Genomic DNA, 17709 nt, shown 5'->3' with positions numbered 1-17709 from the left:
TCGCCCACAATTTAGTTTAGTAAAGTACGGGCTTTAGTGACATTTCAGTCTGATCAGGATATGATCTAAAGACCCACTACTCATAAGCAGACTTCCCCAAACCCTAGACCATGATGGGTAGCATGTGCTTCATGTGTGACCTGAAGGCACTTGCTTCTTATAGCTACAAATAATATTGTCACTATACACCAAGTACAGTAAGCTTTTTCTGCTTCATTTTCAGTATAATAATAATGACTTGGATTTATAGAGCGCTTTTCAAGACATCCAAAGTGCTTTACAAGTTCCATTATTCATTCACCCGCGCATTCACACACATTGGCGGTGGTAAGCAACTAGTGTAGCCACAGGTGCCCTCGGGCAAACTGATCTAAGCGTGACTGCCATTCTGTGCCTACGGCCCCTCCGATCACCACCTCATTCATACGCAGGCAAGGTGGGTTAAGTGTCTTGCCCAAGGACACAACAGCAATATGCCGATTTTTGACTGGTTGGGAGCCAGATTTGAACCACCGACCCTTCAGTCATGAGATGGCTCGCTCGACCAACTGAGCTATTGCTGCCCCTACAATTACAGTACACTGTAAGTACTCCAGGACCTTGAAGTGCTTCTTACGGAGCCCCTCCTTAGTTGCCCTGGCTGTGTGTTTGGGGTCATTGTCATGCTGGAAGACCCAGCCATAACCCATCTTCAATGCTCTTACTGAGGGAAGGAGGTTGTTTGCCAAAATTTCACAATGCATGACCCAATCCATCCTCCCTTCAATACGGTGCAGTCGTCCTGTCCCCTTTACAGAAGAGCACCCCCAGAGTATGATGTTTCCACCCCCATGCTTCATGGTTGGGATTCTCATCCTCTAAACATGGTACATGGAGTTGATTCCAAAAAGTTCTATTCTGGTCTCATCGGACCACATGACCTTCTCCCATGCCTCCTCTGGATCATCCAGATGGTCACTGGTGTCTTTTATACAGGTAACAAGTTCAAACAGGTGCAATTAATACAGGTAAAGAGTGCAGAATACGAGGGTTTCTTAAAGAAAAATTAAAAGGTCTGTGAGAGCCAGAATTCTTTTTGGTTGGTAGGGGATCAAATATTTTTTTGCAGCAGTAACATACAAATAAATTATTAAAAAGTGGACATGCACCTAAGATGAAAATTTCAGACCCCTCCATGATTTCTAAGTGGGAGAACGTGCAAAATCACAGGGTGTTCAAATACTTATTTTCCTCACTGTATGCTCCCAGACTTGACTTGAGTTGTTCCTATTTAATTAAAATAAATAACTATCCCCAGCCATCCTGGAAATATAACCCTTGCAGCCCTGGGTCTTCCCTGGAGCCTCCACTGTTGGATGTGTCTAGAAGACTTCCTTAGAGAGATGACCAAAAGGCATCTTCACCCGATTTCCAAACCAAAGGGTCCATTCTACCATTTTCCAACAAAGCACCATGGTCTCACATTTGGAGGTGCTGATGTTTAAGCTTTGTTACTTCACACTTGTTCTCAAACCAGCCCAATGCACATCAGAGGCCACTGTCTCATGAAGCCAAAAAACCACAGCATCCATAAAAAGCAGAGATGTAATTCTGAGGTCACCAAACTGAGCACCCTACAGTCCTTGACTGTGCCTTTTGGTGCCCAAGTTTTAATTTAGTCGGGATTTTTTAAAAATCAATTTAACATTTCCCATAATCCCCTGCGATTCCCAGAATGCACCATGGCACCAGCAGAGTTCTGGCGTTTCAAGCCATGGAAACAATGGTTGGTGACGATATTGGATGGCACCGATTCATCAAGTTCACGAGTGATTATGATGATGACACATTCTCCTAAGTTGAGAGGGTTATCTAGAAGAGGTGAAGATCCTGTGATGAACTTCTGCTGTGCCCCTATGTTGTCTTGTTGTCCATATGTCATGAGGTGTCTTTACATTGTGCCATAAACCGTAACTCTGCTGAAATTGACCTCTCGCTTGAGTCACGGACTGCGAGACAGTGCAAGATTCACAACTGCGAAAAAACGAATACACACATGAAGTAAGTCCCTTGTTTTCATTCAGGGTTGCCACAGCACATCCAAGGTGGATCTACCTCCATGTTGATTTGGTACAGGTTTTTACACCAGATGCCCTTCATGATGCAACACCATATTGCATTGAGACACATCTCATCTCATATTTAGTTGAACATCCATTAGCAAGCTTGAACTTGACCAGACACTTGTGGAAGCTTCCAGTAAAATTCTGCCAAGCCTTCTTGACAGAATCAGTAGATTTCAATTAAATTTGTTGATTTCCTGGCATATTTTCAGTAGGACTGAGGTCATGAGTTTGGAAGACATTTCCTATATCATTATATTAACCTGCTTTGTCCTTTCCACAACCAATGTTGATGTGCATTTGGGTGTCATCCAGGTGTGTCCATGTACTGTATTAACCATCTAGCCAATGGTTGAAGTCTTGCTGAAGAATTCTCATTCAGTCCAGTGAGTACCATCAAACAAACCCTCTTTATGTTGGCACAGAGAAGCTACCAGCTGTAGTCATTCATCATCACCAACATGAAGGCCTGGCAAGTGAAAAGACATTTCAAAACTTTCAGCACCACTAAAATAATAATCAAAGAGAGTGTATGTACAATTTTGATGCTGTGTGAGCTCATGGCCAATATTGGTATGACAGTCTATAATCAGTGTATGCAAACTTCAAACCGCAACTCTATGTATATGAAACTCTGTTCTGAAATTACAGAACGTTATGTCTTCCTCCCCCTTTTACAATGCCAAAAATTAAAAGTACAGGTTATCTATCTGCCAGGAGACAAAGGATGAAAATTAGTTTTATATGTTAGCTGTGGCTTATTTGTATGTGTCATAATTATTAGCAAGCCCTGTTTCTAAAAAAAAATAATTAATGAATTAACTGAAACGTTTTATGATGATTCAAACAACACTTGACTCAAGTTCACCGTTTTGATGATATAATAGCAGATGATACGGAAGCCCTTTGTATTGGTGCTTGGTTGGCAAGCTTTGATGACCTTGATGCTGGTAAAAAGTGTGGAGGAGTACAACAAAATGTTTTAATTCAATTTGAAGAAAATAGTACGACAGAGTTTTAGGGCCACATAGAATTTATTTATTTTTTTTTTTTTGGACTTTGAGAATAAAGTTGTAATATTACGAGAATAAAGTCGTAATATTACGAGAAAAAAGTCATAATATTACGAGAATAAAGTCATAATTTTATGAGAAAAAGTCTTAATAAGAAGAAAATAAGACAAAGTAATAAGAAAAAAATAAAGAAAATAAAAAGAAAAAAGAAAATAAGAAAAAATATTATATTATGACTTTATTCTCATAATATTATGACTTTATTCTCATAAAATTACAAATTTATTCTCGTAATATTATGACTTTATTATCGTAAAATTACAACTTTATTCTCGTAATATTACGACTTTATTCTCATACATAATATTATGACTTTTTTCTCACAAAATTACAACTTTATTCTCAGTCTTAAAATTATGACTTTATTCTCATAATATTATGACGTTATTCTCATAATATTACAACTTTATTCTCAAAGTCTAAAAAAAAATTCTATGTGGCCCTAAAACGCCATCGTAAAATAGTGAGTTTTAAATTGTGAAAATTATGGTGACAGAGTTGTAAATACAAGGAGACTGTTTAAGCTCCAGTAGAGACATTAGCACTTAGATTCTTTTGTAGTCTTCTCACTATAAGTGGGATTTTTTTGTCATTACCTCCATCAAGGAGGTTATGATTTCACTGGTGTTTATCTGTCTGTTTGTCTGTGTTTCTGTTAATAGGATAACTCAAAAGGTTTTGAACACATTTGAACCAAATTTGGTGGAATGATTGGAAATATGTCCAGGATCAATCGATTAAAATTCAGTGATGATCTGGATTAAACTCTGGAATATATCATAATGTATTAGTTTGCCCCTTTGTGAATCCACATCCTTGATATTGATATGTGGCATGGTGGAGGTATGCGCTCTACCAAGTCCCCTTCTAGTTTCTGCCTGTGATAGTTGACAGATGCAAGTAACAGATGACATAAGTGGTTAGAGTGGAGGATCACATGTGATGAAAGGTTTAAACAAAGCAAGCTCTGACCTTGATTTGATATGCATGGTAGACTGCTCGCTAACAGGTCCAACCTTTAATATATTGAATTCTCTATGGAATCCTTTTCACAAAAGCAGTTGGTGGTGGGGCTGACATGACAGCAGGCTGCACAAAAGTGTCATTGTCTCCCAAATGCTAGATGTTAGGATTCCAAAGTATCTTGTCCAAATCTTCCTTGACAATTGAAATAGACTTTTCCCCATTTATTGCAGAATGGGTTTTACTTTGAATATTTTATATGATAATGCAATTTTCTATGACACATTGGGGGGTATTTTTAACCACCACAAACATGTGGGTGTGTTTTTAGCAGGCAAACATTCATACATTTGAATGATGCGTCTTGCTTTAGATCATAAAGTTGACAGACACAGTTTGCTCGCCTTGTTTGTCACTAATGTTACATTCATGCATGTCACGTTAACTTTTGCTGTACTGATCTCATTCTTGGCACTATGGTCATCTGTTCTGTAAATCTTGTCCTTTTTGTCATCTCTCTGTCTGTCTGCCTCTATGCAGCAGCAACAACAATGCACATGCTACTTTTTCCACCTACAAAGAATAGAGAGGTCTGTAATTTTTAATGTAGGTACACTTCAATTGTGAGAGACAGATTCTAAAAAAATCCAGAAAATCACAGTGTATGATTTTTAAATAATTAATTTGCATTTTATTCCATAAATTAAGCATTTGATACAATAGAAAAACAGACCTTAATATTTGGTACAGCAACTTTCTTTGTAGTTACAGAGCTCAGACATTTCCTGTAGTTCTTGACCAGGTTTGCACACTGCAGCGGGGATTTTGGTCCACTCCTCCATACAGATCTTCTCCAGATCTTTCAGGTTTTGAGTTTCAGCTCCCTCCAAAGATTTTCTATTGAGTTCAGGTCTGGATACTGGCCAGGCTACTCCAGGACCTTGAAATGCTTCTTACAGAGCCCCTCCTTAGTTGCTCTGGCTGTGTGTTTGGGGTCATTGTCATGCTGGAAGACCCAGCCACAACCCATCTTCAATGCTCTTACTGAGGGAAGGAGGTTGTTTGCCAAAATCTCATGATACATGACCCCATCCATCCTCCCTTCAATATGGTGCAGTTGTCCTGTCCCCTTTGCAGAAAAGCAACCACAAAAAGGGTGTTTCCACCCCCATGCTTCACGGTAGGCATGGTGTTCTCGGGGTTCTTCTCATCTCCCAAACCTGATCTTGCCTGGAAGTTTACTTATGAAGACCAGTGGCTGATTGAGCTTCTCTGAGTAGGAATGGAGTTGTATCAGGAATGGCATCCGGTATAAAATTTGTTTAAAATCCAAATTCAGATCTGTACTGGATGCGCTGTTGTAACCCAGTAAAAAGATGGGGCATCCAATACAAACAAGGTTGGATCTCCAACAGGTTGATGGACATCGCGGAATCCATTTCATCGCAGAACTGTCCTCAGTCTTGTATGACAGTCACCTCAGAAGAAAAGTGTCCCATCCACACCTCTTGAAAGTAACCATTTGTCTGCCACAGCCACATATGAGTGTTCCCTGGAATTCTCCAGCATACACCGTGACAAGACTCCTCCCAGGATGCTTCCAGAGCTGTCGTTGGTGTTGTGCGACCCTCTGAATGTACTGGCCACAGTTGTGGCAAGCATCAAGACTTCTCATTGCTTTCTGAACATATGCATTTAATGTTCTTTTTTTGTTGTTGTTTTTTTGAGGATCACAGTTCTGAAGCAGTGCACAGTGTCGTGTCATTTTTTTATCTTATTTTTAACCTAGAGTGCTCTCTCACTCTCTCTGAGGACATGCGGTAGGCGTTCTTTGTTGTGTTCACTGTGAGGACAACGCACGATCAGTAAGGAAATATGACGACATGTTTTCGTTAAACATCACACTACTCAAATTCAGCTCTTCCAGTGCACACATATGTGTCAGGACCCCATCTGTTATCAGGTTTTAGTTGGTTTAGTCGACCTTGTGTCATCCTCTGTCATCCTCCTCTGTCTCTGTGTTCACTCTTCTTCTGCCCTTATCTACTCTGCCTCAGCCCCTGATTCCTCTGCTTCTCTTTATCTCCCTCTGGTGTTCTGGTGAGTCCCTTACATGTCTTTCCCTCTCTGCCTCCCTCTGTTGTTCTTCTGGGTTCATTACACATCATTGGGCTTTGATTGAGCACCTGTATGGAGTCCACACCTGCCCCAAATCAATCCCCAATCAACTGGGTTATTTGAGTCACTGTCTGTCTTCCTTCGGTGCTCATCCATTGCTCATTGCTTTATGCATTTGCAATTGCAATTGTCACATGGTGGTTGGCTTTCCTATGACTTCCTGCTCCTTACCAAGTCTCTGCAATTTCTTTTTTTTTTGTCTAGCTGTCTTGTAAGTACACAGTTCTGCTGCTCTCTCTTTAATTCCTGCCGTGTCAACTGCCTGGAGAAGACTGGCTTTTTGCACTCTCTTTCTGTTGGAGAACTGAAGAGTTGTGTCTTCTCTCCCTTTGCTGAGGCAATTGCTGGATTTGGTTCTTCTGAATGTTTTTGTCCCAGAAGCCTGAGCGTCTGTCTAGTTTATACACTACTTCCTGACAAGTGTTTGGTTTTTGGATGAACTCTCCTTTGAGGGGGAAGTTCCTCAGCCTGTTTGCACCGGTACCAAAGGATGATATTTTGAGTTTTTGTCTGCACTTGAAAGAAGTACCTGAGTTATTCTGCACTGAAAAGTCTGCACCGATACCCAAGGTGATATTGGAGATTTTGTTTGCACTTCAATTCTGCACTGATACCCAAGATGATATGAGTTTTGTGTGCACAGTTACTGCACCAATACTGAAGATATGAGTTTGTGATCTGCACTTTCACACCTGCATTTGGACAGCACCTTTAGTAAAAGAAACTCTAAGTTCCTCTGCACTCCTGACCACGAAGAGGAGCCTTGGAGTTTATCTGTTCTGTGTTTTTACCACTGCTGATGAGTAAACTGTTCTTTTCTCCATCCCATGTCCTGGCTGCTCTGCATTGTGGGGTTATCTGTCTGTTACTGGCTCCACCACCGAACCGTGACACATTTGTGTCTTTAAACAATCTTTCTGCTAAATGCCGTGCCGAGGAAATGTGATGACATCTATCCATCAAAGCCAAAACGCAGGAGGATGTTGAACACAGTCCATGCCAGATCAAGATGTAGATCCACCTCAGGTCTGCTGTGGAGACCTTGAGTGGGGGTGGAAAAAAAACAACAAAAAAAAAACACGGGAACAGCAAAAGGGACTATTATTGCTGAATGAATCAAATCAAAGGAAGTACATCCCCATAACGCTGGTGGACATTGCTGCGTCATGAAGAATAGGCTGGTCTAGCATGTGGATGAGCACTACACGCAGATCTCGGAGCCGAGGGCAAAAGGATCATATAAGCAGGGGATTAAATATCCAGCAGGGACATCATTCAAGTTGGTGAGTGTGCTGCAAGCTTTATTATTATTATTTTTTATTTTATATTGTCCTTACTGGATACAGTGGGGGAATTTCCAGTGTTTTCACGTGGATAATAGCAGGCCAATAAGAGCTGAACACTTCATGTGCAAACATGTCATCGTTTCAGCTGCGAATAGTCACTTGAGTGAGACACCCGTGGCCAAATTGTCACTCAGTCGTGTGTTTGGTCACTAATTCGCATCTCCAACTTCTCCAACAGTTGCGCCCAGTGAGATACTACCCTAACCATTTGACACCGTAATTTCAGTAGTACCCAAGGATTCTCTGGAAAAACCTAGTACTAAAGGCATCTCTTTGCTGTTGTTTTTGGGTTAGTGTCCAAGCATCACACCCATACAATAACACAGGAAGCACCAGTACCCTAAAGACCTGGGCGTTCATTCTCCAACAAAGATATTGGCATCACCAAACACTTCTGTCTGGCATACTCATGACTCCATAAGTTATTCCCAGGCAAATCTCGAGCTCAAAGAGTGATGACCCATAGCCTTGACAATCACTGCTGAGATAACTGAATGTCTCCACAATTTCAACACTTCTCCTATACACAGACTTCTGATGGCTGAGACCAGGAATTCATTGAAAGCCTGGAGCTTAGTTTTGATCCAGGACAATAATAAACCCCTACACACCACACTGAGCTTCTTAAGTGCCGCCATCATGGTATCCTTTAATTCCACAAAGATCACAGTATCATCCACCAGATCAACATTAGTAAAACTGGGAGTTGTATTCGTATTGGCCATCCTCCTGTCCTGTGCACCAACAGCATTTCTTGTATATTCGTTCGTGAATTGTTCTGTAATTTATGTTTGTAGCATGGCCCAAGCAGAGGGTCACCCCTTTGAGTCTGGTCTGCTTGAGATTTCTTCCTCAGTGGGAGTTTTTTCCTTACCACTGTTGCTCTGGGGGTTGGTAAGGTTAGACCTTACCTGTGTGAAGCGCTTTGAGGCAACTCTGTGATTTGGCGCTATATAAATGAAAATAAATTGAATTGAAAAGTATCCTCACCTTCAACAAATCTGGTTAATAGAGTTAAAAAATTCTCTACGTGTTCTGTAGTGATTTTTATCCTGGTTTCTATTAAAAAAAATGAGTTTAAATAATTTATCACAAAAAATAACTAAAGCTTTTTGTAGCCACTGTTCTAATTTAGTTTGTACGAAGGTTCCCGAGACAGAATGGTAGACGGAAAGATTAAAGTGAGGCGTGTCAGGGTTGTCTATAGGGGTGGAATTCAGTGCTTTTTGTCCCTGTGTAACTCTATCATCCACATACCAATGTGCTCACTCACTGTGTCACTGCAGCCTTCAGGTCACCGTGTCTCAGTTTTTTGATCATGTACTCTCTCTGGAAGACAGACTTTTTACACAGATTTATGTTCCTCAACTATATATACATGAAGGCATTATACTTTGTCTGCTGGCATTGCTTAATCTAAAATATTCTAAATAAATAAAAAACACTTTTGGCTAAATCTAATAGGCTGTCTTCTCACCCACACAGTGCAAACTCTACTCTCCTGCAAGAAAATGATTCAATTGCATGCAGTAAGGTGAATGTTTTTGCTGACAGTAGCTGAGGTACGGAGTGTCACAATTTAGTTTTACTGTGCTTAAAGTGTCTCTCTGCATCTTAACTTTGAGTTGTGGAAACCTGTGAATGTGTGTGATTCCTGCACTCGGAAGATGTGACCGACATTGAAGTTGCTCATGCACATTTCTGTTCTTAAGGCCCAGTCACACGGCACTTAATGAAGGGCAACGAAGCCCTAACGAAACAAGAAATGTGGAGTTTCATTGACTTTCGTTGGCATTGTTTAACCTTCACTCAGCTTAGTTCCTGCAGCGGTCACTTCATTGGCATTTTAAACTGTCAAAATTTGAACGAATGGCAACAAAAACCTCAATTTGTCCGTATTTCATTTTGCTGTCATTCTTGATGGTTTCTTATCGTTTGCTTAGTTTGTTGTAATGTTAGCCTGTCGTGTGCTTAGTTTTTGTAACGTTAGCCTGTTGTTTCACTTCGTTCAACCAGCTGAATGTTTTCACCTACTGCTGTTTTTGATACTGTTGACCATAAAATTTTATTAGAGATTAGAGCATGCCATAGGTATTAAAGGCACTGCAGTGGTTTGAATCATATTTATCTAATAGATTACAACTTGTTCATGTAAATGAGGAATCTTCTTCACAGACTGTTAATTATGGAGTTCAACAAGGTTCTGTGCTAGGACCAATTTTATTCACTTTATACATGCTTCCCTTAGGCAGTATTATTAGACAGCATTGCTTAAATTTTCATTGTTACGCAGATACCCAGCTTTATCTATCCATGAAGCCAGAAGACACACACCAATTAGCTAAACTGCAGGATTGTCTTACAGACATAAAGACATGGATGACCTCTAATTTCCTGCTTTTAAACTCAGATAAAACTGAAGTTATTGTACTTGGCCCCACAAATCTTAGAAACATGGTGTCTAACCAGATCCTTACTCTGGATGGCATTACCCTGACCTCTAGTAATACTGTGAGAAATCTTGGAGTCATTTTTGATCAGAATGTCATTCAATGCGCATATTAAACAAATATGTAGGACTGCTTTTTTTGCATTTGTGCAATATCTCTAAAATTAGAAAGGTCTTGTCTCAGAGTGATGCTGAAAAACTAATTCATGCATTTATTTCCTCTAGGCTGGACTATTGTAATTCATTATTATCAGGTTGTCCTAAAAGTTTCCTGAAAAGCCTTCAGTTAATTCAAAATGCTGCAGCTAGAGTACTGACAGAGACTAGAAGGAGAGAGCATATTTCACCAATATTGGCCTCTCTTCATTGGCTTCCTGTTAATTCTAGAATAGAATTTAAAATTATTCTTCTTACTTATGAGGTTTTGAATAATCAGGTCCCATCTTATCTTAGGGACCTCATAGTACCATATCACCCCAATAGAGCACTTCGCTCTCAGACTGCAGGCTTACTTGTAGTTCCTAGGGTTTGTAAGAGTAGAATGGGAGGCAGAGCCTTCAGCTTTCAGGCTCCTCTCCTCTGGAACCAGCTCCCAATTCGGATCAGGGAGACAGACACCCTCTTTACTTTTAAGATTAGGCTTAAAACTTTCCTTTTTGCTAAAGCGTATAGTTAGGGCTGGATCAGGTGATCCTGAACCATCCCTTAGTTATGCTGCTATAGACTTAGACTGCTGGGGGGTTCCCATGATGCACTGAGTGTTTCTTTCTCTTTTGCTCTGTACGCACCACTCTGCATTTAATCATTAGTTACTGATCTCTGCTCCCCTCAACAGCATGTCTTTCCTGGTTCTCTCCCTCAGCCCCAAATAGTCCCAGCAGAAGACTGCCCCTCCCTGAGCCTGGTTCTGCTGGAGGTTTCTTCCTGTTAAAAGGGAGTTTTCCTTCCCACTGTCGCCAAGTGCTTGCTCACAGGGGGTCATTTTGACCATTGGGGTTTTTCCGTAATTATTGTATGGCTTTGCCTTACAATATAAAGCGCCTTGGGGCAACTGTTTGTTGTGATTTGGCACTATATAAATAAAATTGATTTGACACAGTACAAAAGCTGTTTTTTGAGAGCTTGAACACTCCAACACCTTATTAAAATTGTGTTTTATTACAGACCAAGACATGCAGCATGTTTATGTCTATGTATGTATGCATCTATCTAGCAACATGTCATGCATACATACATATCATCAACATATCAATCCATTGATATAGATATGTGAATGCATCAAATGGAAATCTAATTCAGAATGTGCAAACATTCACATTCCAACAACCAAAACATTAATTTTTTTTTTGTAGAAAAAGGAAAGAATTTTATGTATTTATTTTTTAGTACATAGGTAGGTATACGGCCGAGTACCATGACAACCACCTACTCTTTCATCAAATGATTGTGTGTGTATGTATATATGCGTGTGTGTATATATATATATATATATATATATATATATATATATATATATATATATATATAAAATTTCTGTCAAATTGCAGTAAACCACCTATTTTTTTCATTATTGAACAGTCGTATATGGCTGCAATAAAAAATGTCACATTGTTTTCTAAGTACTGAATCAGGGGGCAGAGTGGGAGTACTGAATAATATCGTGATTAAAATATTCTCATTAAAGCTTCTCCACAATGATATATACATATATATATATATGTAATGTGTGTGTTCAATGTGATATGATTTCACCTGCACAGTATAAGTAGGAATGCATATTGATATGGCTTTTATATAGCTTTAAATCAGAAAAAGTTGGGGCAGTATGGAAAATGCATTAAGAAAAGCCATTCTTAAAGACTTTTATTTCATTGCAAACCACATGAACCCAAATGGTTTGCAATGAAATAAAAGTAAGTAAATGTAAGGATTGCTACAGCTTTTTTTTATTTTTATTTTAACTGAATTTTCCATACATTCTTTTTTCTGATTTGTAGTTGTAAATTTATTACATTTACACAGAACATCTACATTGCACCTCCACTGCTTTAGATTACTGTGGCATTTTATCCGCTGATGTTATTTTCTCCAGGATGAAGCTTTCTACGTAGGACTCTTGTATGTTTTTTTTTTTTTTTTGGAGCTTGGAATTTCAGAAACATATTATGGTAAAATTCAGCTGAGTGTGTGCATGTGGTGAGAGGAGTGAGGGCAAAAGTTTGAGTTACGAATGAACTGGTGTGAAAAAGAGGAGGTGGAGAAGATCCACTGTCACTTCTGCGGACAAATGTCTGGCAAAGAACAGCAGGGGAGACATGAGAGGACTGTTCTCTGCCACTAAGGAGGGAGCGGACGTGAGAGGAGAAGAGCAAACATCTCCACGCAGCCTCTTCCTCCAGTTTTTACGATGTTTTGGGGATGAGCTGTTCTCTTGGCCTGTTGGTCTTATATGTCCATGAGAAAGGAAATGTCCTGTGTAACCTGAAATTATGTTGCTCTTTGCATCCATCCACTGCTTTCTTCTATTGATGATCAAGTCACGACAGTTGTGGTTCTACATTGAATTACTCCCTGGGCTTTTTTTTTTTAAAACTCAGGAGCTTTAAAAAAAATACACTTTTTTTTTTCTTTTAAAAGTAAATTTACCATGCTTCAGAGGAGCAATGAACTCATACATACAAACAACACATTCAGACACACATGCGCACACACACAGGATAAACACAGACTCTTGGTTGAAGCACACAGTAAATGAAACCTTTTTTTAGTTAGCCATAATGAGCAACAGATCAACATACAGGTACACACGCATAAAAACAAACATAAAACACATACACACACACACGCTTACATGAAAATGAAGTCGGCTTCCATCCCATATAGCTGAATTTTTCGTCTGTTGGGATCTGAAGGAAATCTGTACATCTTGAACCCCTTATGTCTACTTGTGCATCCAAATGCACAACTTGCCGTTTTCAGCAAATAAATAAATTGAATGCAAATTTGCTCCCAAGATGGCACCACGAGGAACTTGACCTTTTTTTTTTTTTTTTTTCGGCTCATCATGTCGCTACTCTCTGTATTTAAAAAAAAAAAAAAAAACTCAATCCTGTGCACCCCTCCACGTTCCCCTTCTCACTGCTTCTGTGCACCTTCTCAGCAACTAGGGGTGCTTGCAGCTGCAGGGGGCGCCAATTTGCCAATTCCCCACACAGTGATAAGAAAACTGCTTTGCAGTGCAGATTTATTTTTTCTTACATGCTTGTGCCTCCTCCTATATGTCATGAAAAAATGCCACCCTGGACATCTGCCCGGTTTGCCTGCATGTGCCACAAATTCCTACTGAGTGAAGATGCATTCGCATTTAACCCTCAAGTGGCTGAGTGGGGTTATTTACTGTACAAACTCTTGCATATATGATTGGTCTCCAAATCAAATGAGAAAAAGATTTGCTACCATGAATTTGTCAATCTATTTGTCCTGCATGTACTCATAGAATTTTGCAAGGATCGGCTGATCCATGTGGCAACTATAAACCAAACTTGTGCAGCGCCACTTATGACTCCAGGGAGATGTATGAGATTTTCAACATTAGAGCTTTGGATGGTAATTTGCCAACTCCAATAGTTATACTTTACTGTTTAGCATTGACGCATAGCCAACAGACCTAGAATAGCAAGATTTACAGCTGCTTAAGCATTGAAACTGATTCTTTATGCTGAGAGTGAGGATGAAAATAGCTCCATCGTTGGAGATGAGTCAGCATCAGATGGTGAAGATTGTTATGGAATATTGTGATGCTATAACTATCCGACCACATTGTAATACATATTGTACTCAAAGAAACATAACTTTTTATGATGTGTAGTGTTAATTTTTGATGCAAGGAAATACAGTGCAAAGAAATAAAGGTAACATGATTTTACATGATGTAACGGACTAGGAAATCAGTGTGTGTTTTTCCCTACTTTTTGGTGAAATATCAAATTCCATTCCTGACTACATGAGATGATGGACAACTATATTTGGGAGTGTACTAAACATGAAGAACCCTAGTCGCTTGAGTGTTAAAAGACTTTATATTTACACAGTATGCTGCTTTGTAAAGTTCTAGCTTCTGCTCTTATATTGATTAGCTCCTTACACCGGTTATGCGCATGCACCACATCTTCTCTTTTTTTTTTTTTTTTTTTTTGTGGAAAACATTAAAGAACTGAATGTCCAAATGTGAGACAGTTGTAGATAGAATGTGTGGCTGGGGATGACACCAAACCCTTTGTCAGTTGTACAAGCAGGTGACGCGAATGCAAAACACCGCCCTGGCGTAAACCTGTCACTAATATTTTCCAGAGTCCACATCAACAGGAAAATATCACGAGGTTTGCTAAGTGGGGTGTCACTATGTCACCAACTCACTTACAACAAATGCTCTAGCTGATTTGTGGTGATACATTAAAACATAAATTGGTTATGAATTTCATATTTAAAGGCTACAGCCAGCGCAGGGTTTGTATGTTCACTGGTGTATATGCTGCTTGTTTAAAATGCATATCAATAATTTTCTGAATTCTTTGGGAAAATTACAATGTGTTTATGTACAGTTTTAGCTCAGCAGGTAAACAAGGTAAGCAGAATCAGCATAGACAAAAATGAAACACAAAATGTTTATTTCCCAATTATGATCATGATGTCATTTTAACATTTTTTGTGTGTGTTTTAAAATATATATATCTGCTGCCATCGGTTTTCAGACATGTAAATCTGTTCAGTCACTTCAGCTGTATAAATTGGGAACGTTCCATTTGTGTGTGGACAAGGTCTACATTCTAAGACGTCTAAGAAGTATTGTTTTGCACTTAATTGATGTTATGTGGGAAAAGTTACCTTAGCTTTTTCAGTTAAATTCAACATTTAATGCCCAAGAGTGTATGTTTCATTTCTTAGAGTGTAATTGTCACATTAAGCATTGACCCCTGAGCAGTTACATTAATGCAGTTATTCATACACATTCAAACATGTGATGTTGTTTCACTTTTGCATACAGGTTTGGGATAAACAAATCTGCTAATTTATAGCCATTGAGCCATCACTGTCACTGTGTGCAAAAGATCCAGGAATTCAAAATCAAACAAGACCTCATGATCTGGTCTGAGAGCAGTGTGAAATCTTTTACAGTATTCCCAAAAAGTGACAAATTGATGTCAATTGTCAGTATAAAATCCCTAAACTGTGCCACATAAATGGATTTCAGCTTTTACTTAGTGTTATGCTAAATATAGCAGCAGCAGTAACTACTTTCTTTTATTTTAGGAACACCCACCAGACTTGTAGAAATGGGTCCACGGCAAACTAATGCTTTAAAGCTGGAGTGTGGTAGAGTGAGGCCTGGCCTGGCCCCGCGGTTTTTGGTCAACCACAACAAGGCCTCGCATTGGCTGGACCCGCGATAGGAATTTAGCTCTCCGAGTTCTAAATCCCGCCTTCTTCTCCACCTCCTCCCAGCCTTGGGAAGAGGAGCAGGACCGCATTCCTGTGCACGATCATAAACGCACGAGCACACACACACACGTGCATAGTCTCTCTGTCACTCTCTTTCTCACAGAGGAGGGAGTTAGGCATTTGAAGACAGGGAGCAAAGGAAGTGAGAGCGAAAGCACCAAGACAAAGGGAGCACTCTCCTGCCCTCTCCGTGTGTGGGTGAGTCTGAGAAGGGGGGAGGACAAGAGTCAATACCCCTCCAGGAGTCCACACATGCATACTTGCTCAGTCCACTGCAGCCTGAATAAGTTGAAAGCATCAGCAACGCGAGCGAGGGGAGTTCCAACTTGTTGCATTTTCGGCTTTTCTGTCCTGACTGAGGATGGGACTCCTTCCCTTTGCCCCGTCGCAGTGGGACCTCTACTGAGGTGAGCACCAGCATCACACACTCCGCCACGCTTCTGCCAAAAGTGGAGGGGAAACACAGAGAGCCGGTCTCAGGTTTTAGTTTTCATTGGGAATGGGAATGCTGCCGTAGCGGAATGGCGGAGCTGGAAAAAAAACGGTAGAAGAAGGTGTGTAAGGGGAGCTTCTCACGTGCCAGCAAATCAAGCAACCTGCACCGATCTGTCAGGATTCGGTGGAGAAGTAGAACGAAGCTGTGCTTGCTCGGGATCGAGGAGAACAGAGGGTTGTGGAGCGAATGTCAGACACAAAGAGGCGTTAATGTGTGAGCTTCTCCAAGTGGGACAGCAGAAGATGTGGTGTGGATAAAAGACAAATTCAACCCACTTTGCCTACTTTGCACTCTGTGTCTTTCAAGAGCGCAGGAAAATCTTTGCAGACACTTTTTTCGTATTGTGTCTAATGTGTGTGTTTGTTTGGGTGCTAGGGGGCGTGATTCCTTTGGGAGACGTGGTGGCAAACGTACAAGGTGGCATTTAACTGCTTAACCATTGTGCACTCTTCATCAGCTCCTGCATGATTACAGTGTTTTACTGTGACTCCACCATCGCAGAAAGCAGCTCACGTCAGTGTATCCTGCACAAACATGTGTTTACATGCTGCACACGCTGTACAAGTTCCACATGGGAACAACTTAGGAGGCAACAAATATTTGTTGATTGTCAAGTAAGAATCAGCCGTAAGACGGACGTTGTTTGAAAATGTTTGGTTTTCATGTAGTGGCGGTGATTGGTGATGTGTGTCCGGGAGTGGGACGGGCATTGTTGTCCTATTATTAGAGTGAGCCGGGATAACCAGCAGCTGTGGGGAAGGAAGTCGGCTCAGAGCAGCCGGACACCAGGGATATTACTGAGCGGGAATTATGGACTGACTGCTGGACTGAAGTCCCAAAAGTAGAGTTTGTATGATCCGGCTGTGGATAGGGAGAGGATCAGTTTGGATCAGAAATAAAATTAAGTAATTATAAAAGATGTGCAGAGTGATCTGGATTAACAGTGTGATGGAACAATAAAATCAGATTCAGAGTTTGAATGAAATAGTGACAAATTACCCTAGTATATTGACAAATTATGAGCCGATATCAAATCTATCATTTTTCTCTAAAATTCTGGAAAAAGTGGTGTCACAGCAGCTCGTAGACTCTTACTGAGAATCTTTTTGGGCCACTGCAGTCTGATTTTAGAAAATATCATTCCACAGAGACGGCTCTCACTAATGTGGTGCATGATCTTCTGCTTACAATGGATTCGGACACCATTACGGTTCTGTTGCTGTTAGATCTGTGCTGCATTTGATACAGTGGATCATCATATTCTACTTGATAGGCTGGAAAATCATTTTGGGATTACTGGGAGTGCCCTTGCATGGCTGACGTCATACTTGACCAGTCGTTCTCACTGTGTTTTGTACAGTAACACTACCTCTAACCTTAGTGACATGAAATTTGGGGTTCCATAGGGGTCTGTCTTAGTCCCCCTGCTTTTCTCCCTTTATATCGCACCCCTTGGGCACATATTGTGGCGTTTTGGGATTACCTTTCACTGCTATGCAGATGATACTCAGTTATACATGCCGATAACTGCTGGTAATCTCGTTCACATAAAATCCTTAGATTGCCTTGCAGCAGTGAGAAGTTGGATGTCTAGAAACTTCCT

At 40.3% G+C, this 17709-nt stretch overlaps 1 protein-coding gene across 5 annotated transcripts in view; it reads left to right on the top strand.

Moving 5' to 3' along the window:
- Positions 1-17709, top strand: part of dab2ipb (DAB2 interacting protein b) — a 516250-nt gene that overhangs the window by 62024 nt on the left and 436517 nt on the right. The window contains exon 1 of one of the 5 annotated variants that reach the window (XM_034193051.1): positions 15903-16017. The exons of the other annotated variants lie outside the window; for them this stretch is intronic. The gene's annotated coding sequence lies outside the window, so the exon portion shown is untranslated. Of the gene's footprint in view, positions 1-15902; positions 16018-17709 lie in introns of those variants that run through there. 5 annotated transcript variants of the gene reach the window in all.

This window comes from Thalassophryne amazonica, chromosome 17 (assembly GCF_902500255.1).
Source record: "Thalassophryne amazonica chromosome 17, fThaAma1.1, whole genome shotgun sequence".
NCBI classification, from domain to species: domain Eukaryota; kingdom Metazoa; phylum Chordata; class Actinopteri; order Batrachoidiformes; family Batrachoididae; genus Thalassophryne; species Thalassophryne amazonica.
The sequence above is the reverse complement of the archived record's forward strand: the minus strand, read 5'-3'. Positions and strand labels throughout refer to the sequence as shown.